The sequence below is a fragment of the Lycorma delicatula genome, chromosome 1 (genome assembly GCF_047948215.1).
Source record: "Lycorma delicatula isolate Av1 chromosome 1, ASM4794821v1, whole genome shotgun sequence".
NCBI classification, from domain to species: domain Eukaryota; kingdom Metazoa; phylum Arthropoda; class Insecta; order Hemiptera; family Fulgoridae; genus Lycorma; species Lycorma delicatula.
Genome location: NC_134455.1, coordinates 1,264,144 through 1,278,524, shown reverse-complemented (window position 1 = coordinate 1,278,524; position 14,381 = coordinate 1,264,144).

Below are 14,381 nucleotides of genomic sequence, written 5' to 3'. Positions count from 1 at the left end.
ATCCCTAATACATATTTACATGGACTAGAGGAAACTATATCCATCATTTTTTTTAGTACGGCATCCTCAGTGCTTCTTGACCGGTCGGAAACCATACTGGTTGTCCATTAGCAAATAATCAGTGGCCAATCTAACATTAATGCGCAATATAGACCTTCTCAAAAACCTTATCAATCACAGGCAAGAGCGTTAGTGGACGGTAAGAAGAACTGACAGTAGGATCTTTGTTGTCACCTTCGAACAACAAGTCTTCACGGTTTCAAAACGTCGGAAAATGACGGGCGAAGTCCAACCTATTGTACATTTTAGTTAAGAGGACCGAGAAGTACTGGAAGCGCTCAGGCGGGGAGCTCCACTGTGATACAATCATACCCATGGGCTTTGTGCCTGTCTTGCTGCAGTTTTCCTGGCGCACTTCCGCCTCAGTGATTTCAGAAGATTGTAAGTCGGTCTCGAAAATCGCGACTTCCCGCCTGACGCGCTGGTGGTATGAAACCTCACCCATCATAATGTCATACGGGAGCAAATCATTCAGCAAAATGTTAAGGACACTGTCCTTATCAATTAACACACCCTCGCGGGTTGACAAGGCTGACAAGAGGACATCTTTCCTGCGCTTATGTCCAAGGGCTCTATACCCAACTCCCCAAGGTTCTCTATCCCGTTGCTCCTGAACCAAGGAGCGCCATGAAGGACCGCTTGGAGGACCTAATGTCATGAAAAATTACCTAGCCCTCGCTCAGCGGTAATCTGCAGTTAGGGCCGCACGCCGATCGGGATCACCCTCTGGTTGCGCAGCCTTTCTGAATCGGTTCACAAACTGCTTCATTCATTACTGTCAGATTCCGAGACCACCAATCAGATATACGTTTCCAGCCAGTGCCTCTAGGAATGGTGGCTTCAGCCGCCGGCACCACCGCAGAAGTGAAATATTCTGCCAGGACATCTAATGGCAGGCCGTTAAGTTCTCGAGAAAAAATCTCCAGTCTGGACTCCAACAAAGAGGAGAATTTCGGCCAGTACGTTCTCTTATGCAGGAAACGCCCCCGGCAAACAGGAAAGTGTCCCTCATGGCCACTGCGCAGCTCATCCGCTATTTCAAAAAGTATCAACCGTTGATTGCTAGAACAGTCGTCGACCACAGACCAGTCAAGGACCCTGCCAGGGATGTCCCTACCAATTGTGATGTAAATATTTGTACCTGAAAAAGCCCTTCGTCCGTTAACTATACCGACGTAAGTAGCCAACTTGTCTGCAACATTAAAAACCTCAAAATTGTGCTGCGCGATGAAACTGTCAGTTAGGCTACCGCTATGATCAGTGATCCCACTGCGCCAGAAAAGCGACTTCGCGTCAACATCGACATCAGTAAGGATTGGACCATTACCCACAATACGAAGGATCCTATTCCATCTTGCTAGGTATTCCTCAGTGGGATCCCTGTATTGGAAATATGAACTAACACCTGTAAGGTTCTGTCCGCGAATTGCAAGACTGACCACAACGTGATGAACATCAGAAAGCTGCCGTATAAAGACACTATCAAGCGACTTCCTGCATAGAATAGCAGACATACAGGTATGCCCTACACAAAACATTTTCCAGCTGTGAAAGTCTGACAGATCACACCTAATTTCATATGGGTGCTGCAGAAGGACAACATCGAGGCTCCGTCTCTCTGCAATCTTATCTAACTCAACCAGGACTACATAAGCACCCTGGGCATTTAGTTGACCGAACCTAACCATCTAAGTAATTAAGGTACAGCGCAACGGTCCTTACGTAACAACCACACTCCCTACTAACAACTGGGTGCCCATGATTTTTGTGCAACCTCTTACAGTTAGCACAGGCCGGAGCCTCGGACCTATGCGAACAATCTCGCTTGTGGCCCTCCTTGCCACAATGGGCACACACCAAGGCAAACTTACAAAATTTAACCCTGTGACCATATCTGCAGCAGTTGAAACATTTTACACTGCAGCTGCAGAATACTTTACACTATACACATATACTACACCAAGAACACTACACGAATTACATATACATTTACTCAATTACACAACAACATCCAGCACAATTTTCTCTTTCATTTACCCTCGCTGGTGTTGCGACATCTTTCGAAACGCAACCGTAACCTAAGGTGGGAACTATCGTGCCGATGGGTGAATGGCTGTACGTAGTGATGTCCTATGGGCACCAGAGCAAACCCAGTTGTATTTAGCTCTAGCTCCAGTACGCCTGCGCTCTGCTGGAGTGGTCTATTATATCGCCGGTTCTCGTGGGACCAAAATTTCAGTTCCTTCAGCAAATTCTATGATGGTTGGTGGTCCATCTGAAAAAACCACCAATTTCAGTCTAGTGAAAAGGCCTTGGTCAGTTTCTTCTGACGAGGATAATCTTGCTACAGCGGACGAAGATGGTGTCAGGTGTAAGAATGTTCGCTTTGTTGTTATTCGAAATAATCAGGAAGGTGGCTCCCTTCAAAAGGTTTCATCTTTCCTGATTAACAAATGCGTCACAGGTTATATTGGTTCTCCAAGGAAAATTAAGAAATTACGTGATGGAACAATTCTGGTGGAATCATTTAACGATGAGCAGAGTCGCTCCCTATTACGTCTCACCAATAAGGGCGGCATAAACATAAGTACGACATGCCACAAGACCCTAAATACCAGCCGAGGAGTAATTTTTTGTCGTGACCTTCTGGAAATGAATTTAAGTGAAATTGCTGATGAACTTCGTACTCAAGGTATTGTAGAAGTGAAACGTATAATGAAACGGCAGAACGGAACAGAAGAACCGACACCGTCTCTTATACTGACAATCAGTCTTCCTGTTCCACCAGAGAAGATTAAAGTGGGTTACCTTTTCGTTCGGGTACGCCCATTCATACCCAACCCACGGCGATGTTTCAGATGCCAAAGATATGGTCACACTACAACATTTTGCTCGAGAACGGAGATCTGTGCTCGATGTGCTAACGAAGGTCACAATGACACCAACTGCGATGAAAGTGAACTGCAGTGGTTCACATACAGCCCGCTCCCGAGATTGCCCAACCTTTAAGGAAGAAAAGCCAATTCTCAAAATCTGTACTGAGCAGAAACTATCTTTCCCGGCTGCACGCAGGGAATATAGAAAGATAATTAACCCACGGAACCTCGTCAAACCGGATGTATCTTTCGCCACCGCTACGTCAAAACAAACTCCTTCAAATGTTCATAATCAGCAGTGTGGATCCTGCAATGAATTTAAGAAACTCGTTCAGATGCTTTCTGATCAAGTTACTTCGCTTACAGCCACTATTTCAGAGCTGACAAAGATGAATAAAAAGTCCTACATCGCAGTAAATGAATCCAACAGTGTGATCCATACGAAAGTTCCTGCTCCCAAAGTCCTACCGGTACGGGCAGAGACTACCACAGCTAGTAGTAAGCCAACTAATAAGCTCCCCGTAAAACGAACCCACGTAACCACCCCCTCTGGGATGTCAAAAGCGGCATCCCATTCTAATAAGTCTCCTCCACCATCACCCCATATACTGGAGGATATGGTTGAAGAACCTCCCGACCCAAAAGCGTCGGAGTTTCTAAGATAAAGAATACGAAAAAGAAAAAACCGTATCACATACAACTAAATTTTATATGGTTTCCTAAGTATATATTTTTTTTTATTTGTTTATATTTTTTTCCCTTATGAAAATTATTCAGTGGAATGTTGGAGCTCTTCGGTCTCGCTTTGAAGATACTGGAGTACTGGCACACGAACATGATCCGATAATCATGTGTTTCCAGGAAACTCATCTTCTACAACATGACCCAATAGCACTTTTATCTCCCATTAAACATACTATTCAGATTCGCATCTGCTCTTTTGTTGGACCAATGTCAAAATAACAGCTCTTTTCTTTTTGTGTCATCAGTAGTATAGAAAAATAAGAGAATTTCCCTCTTCCTTAGGAGCTTCAAGCTAAAATACTCCATTTTTATTGACATTTCAAATGAAGATCGAATAAAGTAAATACATTGAAGATCAATTATTTATTAATTAAAATTAGACTAAATAAGCAGAAAATAAGGTTTTTAATTGTGAAAAAACATGAAAAAAAGCTAAAACTTCTGAATAGAATTACAATCTTAGCTATAAACAAAAACAGTACTAATAAATAATATATACAAGAAGACAAAAACAAAAAGAAATTATATTTGGGTGTAATTTGCATATAAAACCTTTTTTTTTAGTATATAGAAAAACTGAACTGTATTACGCATTCGTTAATAAATTAAATAAATTACCCAAATTAATAAGTTAAAAAATAAATTGACTGCAAAATGGTAGTATTTTACATCCATTCTGCATTAGCGGACATTTTCATACAAAGTTCTTTTAACTGAGTCCGCACATAAGTGCATTCGTGTACTCGGACATGCAGTCTAGCAACTGCCTTATCATTAAGGTGACCGGTGTTCAGTTATTACTTGAGACGTCCCAAATGAAGGTTGGTGGTAAATGTATTTGTGAAAGCAATATTCTGTGTTTATGTCTGTGTATTGTAAATTTTAATGCTGTAAAGTATGTTAAGATTTTATACGTAATTTAGATCTGTTTGAGTACGCGTTACTCGCGAACTGTTAACATCTTGTCATACGTTTACTTCAATATCATTCGTTAGCCCGGTAAGAGGAACAAATCTTTTTAGACCGTAGATTCGGTATGTGGAGTGTTGAAGGAAAAGTCATCGAAGTCAAACAAGTAAAATTTAATTTATTTTCATCGAATCTGCATTGGCTAGTAGGGCCAAACCAGTTTGTTAGTCAAGGTAGGTCGAATTAATCGCTGCTGGACCGAACAATTAATTCCTTTTATTTATTTCGTTTTAAGGGACTGAAAAAGCATAATGCTGGGTCAATCCATATCAAATCATACAGCCATTTTTACCCAACATTTTTCATTTTTATAAAGCTGTTATTAGGAGATCTATGTGAATGTGAAATTATCAAATAATTTTTTGGTGATTTTTTTTCGGCAGCCGTTTTTGTTAGCGCAGATTACTTGTTTTTCACAAATAACGTGTTCTGCGGAAAACCGTGTAACTCTCTTATTTATATCGATAACATGATAATTTAAAAACCAGAATGTTCAGCATGAAATTGTCTTTAAATATAATTTAACCAAACTTTACCTTCGCTCGCTAACCTTGACTAATTAACAGGAGTGTTTTGATTATTTAAATAATAATTGCAATAATTACTGAATTTATTAAATAAATACTCAAAAAATTACGGTGTTAATTTGTCAAGGTTAGCGAGCGTAGGTTAAGTTTGGTTAAATTATATTTATAAAATAAATAAATATATATAACCATTTATTAAAATTAATAAAGAGACTGTTCATTTTCCACCGAAATCCGATTGACTACTTTGTTTTTAAATAAAGCTGTAGCTGCGGTGGCGTTAATACGTAAGTACCTTCAACTTTCATGAAGGAAAAAAGCTCACTTATAACGTGGCTTGGAAGGCTTCAGCCAGGAGACTTAGTCCTGTTTTTCCTAGAGGCCTTCAAACATGGTCGATCTGAAAATGTTTGAAAACATTCTCTGCTTTATATCTAAAACGGAACTGAATGAAAAAATTAAAAATTTTTACAGAAAACAATTCCTTGAAACAAATATACTGTATAAATTTGATTACCGAGATGTGGCTAGTTTAGGAGTTACAGAGCACCAGATTTGGTAGAAAATGCCTTGAGAATTTTCACACTTGTGCTGCAATAAGGTTATAATGTCAGTATATTAGGTTTTTTTTTCTAGTAAAACACATTTTATTCCAATAGCATGTGATACTAATTTACTGTACAACAGACCATGAAATTGTTAATGTGTCAGCGCATAAAGAATAAAAGCCATTATTATCGTTTAACTAAAAATGATGGTTGACAAATCATAATTTTAGTATTTCCTTAAAATATTAAAAATTGATTAGATTTCATTGCACAGCATTTCTGATATATGTTCTTCCAGACATAGTTGTCTGGAATTCTGTGAGTTTTTTCCCAGAATGTTCTTTACAGGAATCCAAACAATTTCATTTGTTGATAATTGAAAAGATGATCTGGGACCTGATGAATGGAAAAATGAACCAGAACATCACTGTTTTCTTCATTTTTCTCTTTCATTCTTCCAATCCACCATTTGACATCATGGATACAAGCAATGTTATCTTGGATTCCTAAAGAGTTTGTGTTATTAAACAGAATAGATTTTTGACAATTTTCAAATTCCTCTGATCTTTATTTGGGAAACGTCTGATGATTTGGTTATCACTAAAGGAACTAACCAATGATAATTTCATGTACCTTTTACATCATGTACTTATACATATATATTTTATATCTGTAATTTTGTTGCAAAATTAAAAATTTATTGGGTTCAAAATTTGTTCATTATATGATCTTTGCAGGCTTGCCCTTGTCACCTCTCACTTGTGCCTCCAATTCAATCACAAGAGTTCTTGCCATCAGAATAAACAAATAAGTTTCACTTCTTGGCCAATATTCCAAAATTGTTTATATGTTAGCATGGATTGATTCTTATTTTTATAGACTACTGGCACCATAGCTAAAATATATCAATTTTGTAACATCAGGTAGCACAGTTTTAATGTACTTTATTAGATGTCGTAAAGTGTGTACAGCGGTCATATCATGAGAAAGGGTATCATTTATTATACGTAAGCTCTTACAACAAATTTTGTCTTCTTTTTTGATGTAAAATACAAATGGATGCAGAGAGGCTTGTGGATTTGTCGAATGAAAGCTTTGAATTTCATCTTGATCGGTGAAGGTGAAGTTTCCTAAAACGTCTCTGATAATGAGACATTCACCATCATCAAGGTTTTCTTTCAGTTCGCTGAAATAATTGGATTGAACTTTATAAATAAAGTGATGCGACTTAAAAGTATGAGTTTGTCTGCTAGTGAAATCATAAACTCATCACTTGGTTAGATTTATGTAATGAGTTCAGCCCTATCAGTTTGCACCCACTATTTGAATGAAATTTCATCTGGCAAATTGTAAAATTCCTGAAATAAAATTTCCTATACAGTTCCTGGCCCAGGGCCCTCTTCACAGTCATTAAACATGCATTCTTCTTTTTCAGTCACATACAAGGAAATAATTCGAATCCCTGTAACTTGGGTTAAGCTTAATTCCCTCGATCATCAATTTAGCATTTTGATGATATTTGCAGAGACAGGCATTATGTACACCTCATGAACCTGGCAGAATTCGAAAATGTAATATTCTGTATCATTTTATGTTAGTTACTATTACCGTAGAAAATAATTTTTTTTATATAGAGTTGATTAGGATTATTGCAATTTTTTGAAATTTTTTGCAATTTTTAACTTCAATTAAAAATAATTACGTACCTGTTTCATCCGGAAGAAGAAACAGGTATGTAACCAGGATTAATAGACGGCTTCTTATTATCACAAGTTACATGTCGCATGGAATTCGTAAAGAATAGACGTTTATGATTATCATGCTATGATACAAAATCTGCAAATAAAAGAATAAGACGCCTTAAAATATTTATAACATGAATTTTCCTTTAAATTAAAAACAGAGTTGTGATATTACTAGTTTTATTTATTGCTGGGAGATAAAGGTTGTTTTTGTTTTCTTATAGTTATCTTTCAAGTTACGTTATTTGTTCGCAACAGTGAAAACGTTAAACGACATATTACTGTTTGTAAAACAAGCCAGGGAAAGACGCATTTGGATGTTTCTAAGCCATCAGTTATCAGCTACATAAATGTGATGGAAAGAGTGTGTTTTATAAAGTGTTGCATTATTGAAATAGTATTAAGTTGTGATATTTAATTAGAACTTAGAAAGATATATCATACGGACAATAACACAAAATGAATTTGGCAGTCCTCTGCCTTCCATTCTTCATTGGAGGTAATAAAACACCAAAGAGCATAGTAATTTATTGCATTGTATAGATCAGAGATTCAAATTGATTAACAAGTTATAAAAGTTTGAAATTAATTTGAATTAGGATATTTGAATATTACGGTTCTGTTTAAAATTATATCAAATTAAGTAAACATGTAACAGTATGAAAAATACCTCTCCTTTTCACCCTCGTTGAATAGTTAGTGGTTAGGTAGATTTTAGGTACTGAATAGCTGTTACGGCTGTGCAATGATGGTGATGAGCACTTGTGTCTTTAAGGGGTATTATGGAATATATTTGTGTATGCGTTAGTTATCCTACTTTTGAATGAATTGTGTTGCTTTGCGTTGCGAACAATACTAATAATAATCATCATATTTTGTCTTCAATTTCTGTGTTGACATTGGTGTCATTCATTTCCTTATTGTATCTTGTACAACTAACCACAGTACAGTAAAATATCTGAATCGCACTATTTTATAAATGTGTGTAATAGCATTGGATATTTTTTTTTTAATGTTTAGGGAATTATTTAGATGATACCTCTCAACATGAACAATAAAATCCAACTCGTAACATTTGAATGATTCGTAAAAAGTAGCTGTTAAAATTTAACTTTGCTTTCTAGTAATAATCTTAATTTAACAATTCTAATTGGCGATGTATTTTGAATAACATTTGGTTGTGATACTTGTACTTTCATTTTCAGTTAACAATAGACCGGCAAGTGAGATTTTTATGTGGTAGAATTGAAATTATAAACAGTATTTTATGGTACGAAGACGGAAACCAATGGTGGACTTCAGCATCACCCTATTATATAGTATATATAGTTATGTAATTGTATATGCATTTAAGATGCTTTTCGTCACTTAATGCTATTGATCGAGCTGTACAATTATATACCTTACTAATTACCTTTAATACCTGATTTCTGTGATTCTCTTGAATTTTGATTCTCTTTAAATCATATGTAACTACACTGAACACTAAACTTTTCGGTTTGTACTAATTTAGAAATGTTAGATATAGCAAATTATTTTTATATATAAATAAATAAATTAAAATTCAACTTTACAAATAATCGGTATGTTATTTGTTCCAGTTCTTTTGATCAATCGACTATCATCTGGAAGTTTTCTTTCAATTTAAAGGTATTAAAACTAAATTTAACATATTTATATTAAAAAACTTCTATTAACCGTTACAATTATATCATAGTTTTTGTCGTTTCACTTTAAGAACTATAAAGTAAAACTTGTAATATTTCAATAATTCATCGAATAGCTGTCCATAAATAGATTTCTTTTTAACTTTTAGAAATATGGTTGTTGAGTATTTCACATGCTATATTACTGTGAGGATGTCGTTCAAATGACAGAAATAATTTTCGGTTTGATACACACGTATAAAAAACTGTAAATTGTTTTTATTTACATATTTTTTTAATGATGTGTTTAATTTTTTTTGAGTTTTTATTTGTTTTTTTTAAATTGTTTGATAATATAAGATTTATATAGTTTGTGTCCTAGTGTGGAGTTCTATAACTGAATAAATTTTTTTTTTCTGTTCTGGTCCTGCACCTCGTTGACATGTTCCCCATTGTTAAAAAATTGTTTAGATGATCAGTAAGTAATTTTTCAGTTGTTGTCAACTGTTTTGGGATTACCCTTTCAATTTCTATTTAGAATGAGATAGTGAGCATTGATGTGAGGAGGCTTAATGTGTACAATTGAAAATGAGTTTAAGATGCTTTTTGTCTTTGAATTGTGTTACATATAATATAATTGTATATCATACTAATCCTCACCTTTCACATCCGATTTTGTCAATCCATTTTTTTTGGTTCCCTTTTTAACTGCTTATTTGCTCTCTTTACACAGTAAACTATTAGATCGTACTATTTTATTAATGTGTGATGTAGCATAGAAAATTTTTACAACTGTTTTTCAAATTTTGGTGATTTTTATAGTCAGTCCACTGTCTAGTGTTCAATTCTGTTTGGAAGTAAATACAACATTTTATAAGGTTTTGAACTGGATAAATTTAATCATCGAAAACAAGCTATTAAACAACTGATGATTTAGTCACTTTGCAGGCTCGGTGGGCGGTCTTTTTACAATTATTATTTGCTAGAAACCATAATATTCTTAATCATCTTATGTTGGTAACTGTAACACAACAATTTAAATAAAATATGACAATGAATTAAATACAATAAGTACTTTTCCACTAATTACGTAAGATATGAAAGAAAACAATTTGTAAAAATTTACCATAAAAACTAAGATATCAATAATTGGCAGAAAATTATGTTATTGCAAGCAAGCACCAACAATGGATCTTCACCCTTTTAAAATTGTAGTGTGCAGTTGCCAACTTTTGAACTCAAAATATCCAAGTCTTAATTGAATTAAATTTAATTGTTTGATTTGTAATAATGGAAATTTTACTTCATTAATGAAACAATTTATCTGGTACTTGTGTGAAAATAATACTTATTACGTGATATAAAAAAAAATTATTTAATATTATAAAGAATGAATGAGACTATGTATAAAAATATTTTGTTTAACGCTTGTTGAACTGCTGTTCCATATACAATTTCCACTATCATAATACGTGAAATAATAATATTACTAAGTTTATATTACAACTTATGTACAATGAAATAGAATAATACACACACACAACTATATATAATTAAAATCCAGCAATTATATGTTAAAATGAAATATTTATTACAATCAGAGAGATTGAAAATAATTGCTTATTGATATAAATGAATTAAACTTAGAAAAGGTGCAACATTCATAACTTTCAGTAAATATGAAGACCTTGAAATTAGACAATATAAATAAATAATTTTTTAATGATAACGAAAAATAGTATTGTGATAAATCAGTTTGGATTATAATATTGTATATTAATTGTTATTATTATTATGTTGTATGTTAAAATATTTAAAAGAAAAACACCTATGGCTGTTGATCGACCCCTGAATTTTTGCACACTACTGACTAAACCTCCACCCCTGGCTAACCCCCTTCCTGGTACAGGTGGTGTGCATTTCATCAGGAAGGGAGTTAAACGCTCATACACAGAATCAAACACCACTCAAAAAGTCACACACACGAACAAGATGACATGGCAAAAGCGCACCACATGCAGCACAACTTAACAGCAACCACAAACTACACACATTGTTCCACATCCATCCCCTTAACAACGATCACATTTAGTCAAAACTTACTAAGCATATAACAGCAACAGACCAATCGCACACCATGTACACACACACAATTGCATCATAGACACATCCTTCAGCAATATACATAGTCATAAACAGTCCCTGACATATAACATACCACTTACCACAGGCCACCATCAGATGCTTAAGATGAGTGCCCTGATCTCATCACACCCAAGCGACCCCCAAACGTATGGCGGACCCCCTAGGTGTTCAGCTGAGAGCCTGTCCTCCCAAATGCTCTTTGTTGAGCCCTTCTTCGCCTGCTCCTGCGAGACTCCTACCAGGCGTACAGCACCTGCATTACCTTCCTGGCCAACATTACTACGGCTATCCAATTACTTGCACTCTCAAGCATGATCCGTTGGACTTCCTCAGTTGGAAACATATTCCTTCTGCCTATTGCATGCAATGTTTCATTCCTATGATCCTTGAATTTGGGACATGGCCTGTCAGAAACTGTAAGATAGTAATCCAGCGAGCCATGAGTATGCATGCACCAACCTTCTAGGTCCCTGATCATGCGGTACGTCCATCGACCCCACTCACTGTCGTCCCACCGTCTTTGCCATTCCCTGCTCAAATCTTCCATGATGGAACAGGCCAGTATCCTTTTTTCAGCGGATGTTAGAGCAACTAATTCTATCATACTTTTCCTACAAAGAATCTCAGTCTATCGGTAATATTCCTGCTAAGACTTCTGCAGCCTCGCGGAAACCGTGCGGTACGCTGCTGTGATTCGGAGACAGCTCTTACTTTGTATCGCTTTGAGAACACTTCTGTATTTACCATACTTGGTGACTCTTCATCAGACTTTGGCACTATATAGTAGTACAGAGGACACAACGCTAGACAGCAACCTCCTCCTCTGCTGGCTGTTTCTCCCGTTATTCGATAGCAATCAAGGTATTAGCCGCCTCACCTTTTCTGCTTTTTGTCATGTCTCCATAACATGAGTGACAAAGTGTAACCTCGCATCCACCCATATACCTAGATACTAGATGGCAGCCTTCGAATCTACCGTCCCTCAAGAACCACTTTCAAAGTTGGTCTTCTCTTGTTGGTTGTTATAACAACTACCTCAGTCGTGTCTGGGGCCATGGTTAGTCTTGCTCCTGTCATCTAATCTAATCGCGGCATAGGACACCTGTATTTGGGCAATGGACTCCCTCAGTGTGGTCACCTCAACCACAAGGACAAGGTCGTTCACATACCCTACAACCATGACTCCCGGCGGTTATGGAATCTGGAATACACTGTCATAGCCAATATTCCAAAGGGTCAGTCCAAGAACCGACCCTTGTGGTACACTCCTATCTACATGCCATTCAACCGGTCCGTCCATCGCCTCGCAGATGAGTTTGCGGCCATTGAGATAAGAAAGGATTATCCTTCGAAGGTATGGAGAAACTCTCCTGTTCACCAGCGCGGTCCCGATGGTTTCTTGGATAATACAATTAAAAAAGCATTGCGTATATCCAATGCCTCGAGCATACATAACTTCTTACAAGTTATTCTTCTCGCCATCCCCACAACCTCCGCCACTGCATCTAAGGCCGACATCCCTCTATGGAATCCGTATTGTTTGTTTGAAAGCCCCTCTGCGTCCACTGTAGCTCTGGACAACCTCTGTTGCAGTGTGCGTTCAAATACCTTAGATATTATGTCAATCATTACCAGAGATCTATAGAGGACGGCAGCACTGGATCCCTCCCTCACTTAGGGATCAGAACCAGGCGCTGCCGCCTCCATCTCTGAGGGTACACTCCTCTTAAACAATTGTTGTACATCCTCAAAAAGACACTGGGATCGGCCACAGCCGCCACTTAACTGACCGATCCGGCAGTAGATCCGGTCCCGCCACCTTATCCAATGGAATCCGTTTAACTGCAGCCTTTAACTTCCTTCCGTGAGAAGTGGTGGAGGATGCGTATCTTCTTCCACTTCCTCCAAAGTTCCGTTTATTATATTCTGGACCTCACCGGAATCCAGGATCAAAGGGGCTCTGGCTCTCAATAACCTTTTAACAACGGTCTGGAATGGTCTCCCCCCACGGGTCTGCATCTATTTCAGCGATGAATCGCTTCCAGGAAGCCCTTTTCGAAGCCCGAATAAGTTTATTAAGCTCGCTCCTAGAGGTCGTGTAGCGTTCCATGTGCAGTTATTTAAGTGAATGGATGCGTGTTCGTTGCGCGACTCTCCTGACAGCAAAGGCAATCCTTACGTTTATGGGCTATGTCTTCGGACCAACAATAACGACCCCTCCAACAATAACTGCTGGGAGGAAGAGCTGAACAGGCACTTCAGTCAACCTGTCTTGCTGCAGCCCCATCCTTTGCAACTGTAGTCTCACGCACCCTGCTAAAGTCAAGAGTCTCCACACTCTTCGGGTAAACCCTTGGTGGTCCAACCGCGAGTAACCGGCCTCCCAGCTCCCTAAAAGCTTTCGTCTGCTATACTCATTAAAATGGCTTGATCACTCGCCAGATACTCTTCACTCATGCATCAGTCTCGTATCCGTGCCGCTAGGGCAGTTGTATCGAAAGTCACGTCGATAATGGAACCCCCTCCATGAATGTCAATGTATCAGCGGTATTGAGACACTCTAGGTCTGAAATTGCTGCAGCTTCTATCAGAAGTCTATCTCGTTTGCCGGTCCTGGCCGACCCCCCAGGTAACCGACCAAGCAGTAAAGTCCCCGGCCAGCAATGCCGGTCGTTGGGCTTTGATATCCCTTCTAATTGAGTCCAAAACTTCAAAAGTTTTGGACTCGATTAGCCATGTAACGTTGTAACGTTGGGCGATAGGTAACAACTATAATAAAAGATGTTTCTGATTCTCGCCCTGACGTACCCAGTCTCACGCAGAACGTCCCTCACCGGAAGGTGCATACTTGGCCAAATCGCTGCACCTCCGTCCTCGGAGACAATCCACCCTGATCTGCCGCGGGGTGCGTATGGCTCTGTAACGAGCATAATAGCGGAGGAGCACCGGACTCTGCTCTACAGATTAAGCACTTCGGTGTGTTGTTGCATTCTGCGGCCCGATGTCCCTCAGCCCCGCAGTTAGAGGATGCAGCCTTCCTATCTTCCCCCTTGCAATTCCTTGCCACATGTTCAGTTTCCAGGCATCGCAACGGGAGCTCCAGATTGTCCACTCTACAATACAC